This window comes from Poecilia reticulata, linkage group LG16 (genome assembly GCF_000633615.1).
Source record: "Poecilia reticulata strain Guanapo linkage group LG16, Guppy_female_1.0+MT, whole genome shotgun sequence".
Taxonomy (NCBI): Eukaryota; Metazoa; Chordata; class Actinopteri; order Cyprinodontiformes; family Poeciliidae; genus Poecilia; species Poecilia reticulata.
Window position 1 is genome coordinate 26,114,842 of NC_024346.1, and position 4,344 is coordinate 26,119,185.

The window sequence follows — 4,344 nt, forward strand, 5'->3', positions numbered from 1 at the left end:
TGGATGGATGGATGGATGGATGGATGGATGGATGGATGGATGGATGGATGGATGGATGGATGGATGGATGGATGGATGGATGGATGGATGGATGGAGAAATGGTCAAAATAATAAAAATGATGCAGTGCTTTCAGACCTCAAATAATGCAAAGAAAATAAGTTCATATTCATTTAGAAACAACAATACTGTTGTCTGTATGGTGCAATGAACTTTAAACTGACATGTTGCTGAAATTCTGTACAAACAGACTTCACTTGACTTCTAATACAGGCTTACAAATCAATAATTCTTATATTCTTAAGCTTCCACATAACATAATATTTCACATGTCACAAATGAAACCATAAGGCTCATATTTCTTTTCTTCAGTTACTGTCTTGATTACTTTAACAAGGATAAACTTGAGTCCTCGTTCTGCCATGTTAGCTGCAGTTCCAGTTGTTTTGAAGCCTTTAATTACGGCTCTGGCAGAACACGGCTAATGTTGGGCTGACTTATTCAGACACATTTTGAATCCAAGCAAAGACAAATGGGCCTTCATTGTTTCAGCCCAAGTTAAAAATCACCATTAGAAAGTTTGGTGATGTTCTGATCAACATAAAACAATGTAAATTTAAAGCATCTAACTCGGCTATATTTATTTTTGTAAGACTTGAGTGTCTCATTGTGTAAAAAAAAACAAAAAAAAAAAAAGAAAAAGTTTTTTTTAGAGAAAATATTTATTTTAAGCTTCTTTCTTTCTTTGAGGTTAATAAAATTGTAAACTTGCTAGGAAAACTTTTCCTTGTGTTACACTTGTGCAGTACAGAAAGTAAAGCCGTCCTGAGTAGATTGCCTACCACATGAGGACGAAACAGAGCTCCTTAAAACACGCCTCCACAAAAAAAGAAGAAAAAAAAAGGACTCCACCAACGACGTGCTGTTGGCATGCAATTTCTTCTCCCCACGGACGTCTGATTTCCATCTTCCCCCTGTAACAAAAGACGGAGGTCGTTGTGGAATTCATATGGAAATTAAAATTGATTTTTTTTTTCTTTCTTTTTTTTTTATTATAGCAGCAAATAAAATATGCTTAGTCACAGTAAACGACAATTTCCGCTTTCACCCACAAAATGCAGCCACGAGGTTTGGAACGATGAACTGTGCGGCGCTAAAATATGATCACGCTTCATAAACGAGCCCGCGGATAAAAGTCTCGTTTCGGTCCGGCGTGATCGCTTTTGCTTGCTCTGTTTGATCAGGAGCGAGGGGCAGGGAGGGAGAGAGAAAGAGGGAGAGAAAAGGAGAGAGGGAGGGAGGAAAAATGAGCCTGCCAGTGGTTAATTGAGCATACAGATTCCTAATGTGTCAGGCGGTGGCCTCGCAGATGAGGGATGGCACTTTTTTACGATGCATCTTCCTTTGTTTCCTCTTCAGGCCTAATGAAGTCGGTCCTCTAGTCGCCACCTGGGCCGGACGTTCAGGCACCACAGACACGCTGACCCCCCCCCTCACCCACACCTCCTCCCTGCCACCACTAACACACCCCACCCTCCCTTCATTCACAAAGTCTGATAGCGATTCAACATCTTCAACACTCCCCTGCCGCTTCCTCGGCCTCGGCCAGCCCGGAGATAAATACACACACACACGCATGCCATGGCACACGGGCTTGACCAGAGGCATTGCTCACACACTCTGTATTTATACGAGTGTGCGAGCGCATAGAGCACAGCGCGGGTTATTAGCTGGGAGATTGTGATAAACTCGCACTCTAGACTGATATTCATTATATAAACCGCAGACCTGTTTATTTTTACAGTCTCAAAACAGCAAGCATCCATTATCCAAGGGTTTTTTTTTGTTTGTTTGTTTTTTGTTGTTTTTTTTGTTTTTTTTTTTGGGGAGGAGGGGTGGGGGTGCTGTCTTTTCATACATGCCTTTAGGTCACCCACTAATGAGCTTAACACTGAGGAAACATGGAAGCGATTAGACGAGCTTTGGCTGTTTCAAAAACACACACACACACACACACACACACAAAAAAACAGGGCAATGATATTGCACCTTATGATCTTATATCGGCCCGAACGACAAAAAGAAAGGGAGACAAGTGATGGAGTCTGAGGAGTACCGCGTCGTTCTCAAAGAGAATGACTTCACTTGAGTTTAAACGAGCAAATGGTTTCTTTTGGAAGGGTGGGGGGGGGGGTTTGCTAGCTCCCCATTTCCCTTCTTCTCCTCGTTGTCTCCTTAGCAGGCCGGCCTCAAAAACTCCTTTAATACCCCTTTCCCTTTGCTGCAGCCACTCGGGCTAAGTAGTTTCTGGTCACCCAAACATGTTCAAGGTGCTCTGTGACCATATGTTTACTCGCTGGGGAGAAGAAGAGCGAGAAGGCTGGACTCTGTGACCTTCACCCGGGTTGAGCAATGAATACTCCAGGCTCCTCTCGCTTGGGTTCATGCCAGGCGAACACAGCAGACAGGCATCCCGGGCCCACAACAGGATCCCCAGCAAGAAAGTAATGACACCAATTGGCGGAAGCTGAGAGTGTGGAGGGAGAAAATGTTTCAACTTTTTAGCTTGCAGTTAGCCCAGATAATTAGCTAGCTAACAGCGGCTTGCTCTAGAGGGTTACTATAAAGGACAGAAAGACAAGGAATGATGGTATGCACAAGTAGCATGCTTGACTACATTATGGCCGTTAATATTTTTGTTAAAGGTGCACTGGTTTTAGTTTTTGTTACAAATGGAGTGACAGACCTTCAACTGATCACTAAATCGTGAAAAAGGTCAGCTGAATGGGGTGTTTAATTTGAGTAATCTCGCCCCAAGAGGGGATCAGAACAAACATAAGTGGGAACAGGGTGTAGTGTGACATTTTTAGACCATAAAATACAATTGGATTAAATTAATTGTGACACTTGCTCTATTTTTTACGATCATTTAACTCCATAATTTATGAAAACACTTAACAGAAAATAAAGTACTATGTGATTGGACATGGGTACAAAAAGGTTTGTGTAAAGCAAAATGGCAGTGTAAAGGTACAGAATGTGCTATGAATAGGCGAAAGGTTAAGCTAAACAAAAGCCGTACAATATTAGCTGGTGCCGCAGTAATCCATATTACACAGTTTCAGCAGCATTTGGAAGATCTCTACACAGTTTAAAGGTCAAACAAGTTAACGATGCTACACATGCTAATCTTTTTTGTGTGTAAATCGTGGAATATCATGAAACCTCATACCAGCAGCTGCCCAGACTGGATCCACTCATTCTTTCAACATCAGATCACATTTTAGTTTCTCTAGGGAAACTGTCTGTTGTAAAGTTTATGTTCTACATGAAACTCTGTCCTCAAACCTTTCAAATAAACCCAAATCCAACTTCCATTTTTTTTTCTGGTTTCATTCTATGAAATCATTTCCTTATTTACCTCCAGAAATACATATTTTTAGTAGCCTGGCAGTAGAGAGACCTCAAACAGTGGTGACACTTCCCTGTTTTAGTTCTCTTGGCCGCCGCAAAAAGTGTCATGGTTTTTACAAACGCATTGTGCCGTTCTAAGAAAATCGGCAGGTTTTTGTTTCACATCTAGCTTATTGTGACTAATACGAAGGAGCAAAACATATTTGTTCTTTAAAACATGTAGTTCTAATCAGGAAGTGATGAGCAGTTTATGCCTCCGCTGAAATCTGAGTTTAATGTTTTAAATAAATAGAAAAGTATTGACTTAGTAATATTTTTTGACAAGATTAAGGCCTATTTCCCTGCACTGAGTGCACATTAGCTAAAATCTATTTCCTCAGGCATTTCCTTTGTATTATTTAAAGCTACAATGAGCTAATTTGAGTTATTTGGTTATCAAATCAAGTCTTTGATCATCGATAGCCTGATCCAGTGAAATGAGTTTGATCCAGTCTAATGTTAAAGCAACAAGTAGTACCTGGAATAGTTGCATCCAAGTTATAATAAATGTTAAGTTTAATTTAAACCTGGGTGTAGCTGGTTATTACTTTACACAGTTATGAGTTAGCTCAGCATAACAATAGTTTTGACTCCTCAACCCAACAGATATAAAGATCTTATGAGTGTAAAGAGCTGCCCATTCAATGTGATGATCATTTAAAGACACCTTTCTCTGTTCAAATAACACATAATCCAGCACTAATAATGTCTATAATTCAATTTTTTAATACTGTAACATATTTAATAAAAACAAAATACATTTAAACCTGGTTCCTAGTCTGATTCGGCCGGTCACAGAGATTTTGTAAGACTGATATTTTCTTATGATGGAAACAAACCGAACTTAATTCATGACTATCTTGACGAAGGACCTGGCTGTTCATCTCGATAT

General features: G+C 40.1%; 1 long non-coding RNA gene across 4 annotated transcripts in view; it reads right to left on the bottom strand.

The window, feature by feature from the left end:
• The window catches only part of LOC103478270 (uncharacterized), a 70,331-nt gene that overhangs the window by 3,077 nt on the left and 62,910 nt on the right, over positions 1 to 4,344 (bottom strand). For 3 of the 4 annotated variants that reach the window (XR_535770.2, XR_535769.2, XR_535768.2), the window contains exon 3: positions 672 to 973. This is a non-coding gene — a long non-coding RNA (uncharacterized LOC103478270). Of the gene's footprint in view, positions 1 to 671; positions 974 to 4,344 lie in introns of those variants that run through there. The other variant, XR_535771.2, reaches the window with a different exon arrangement.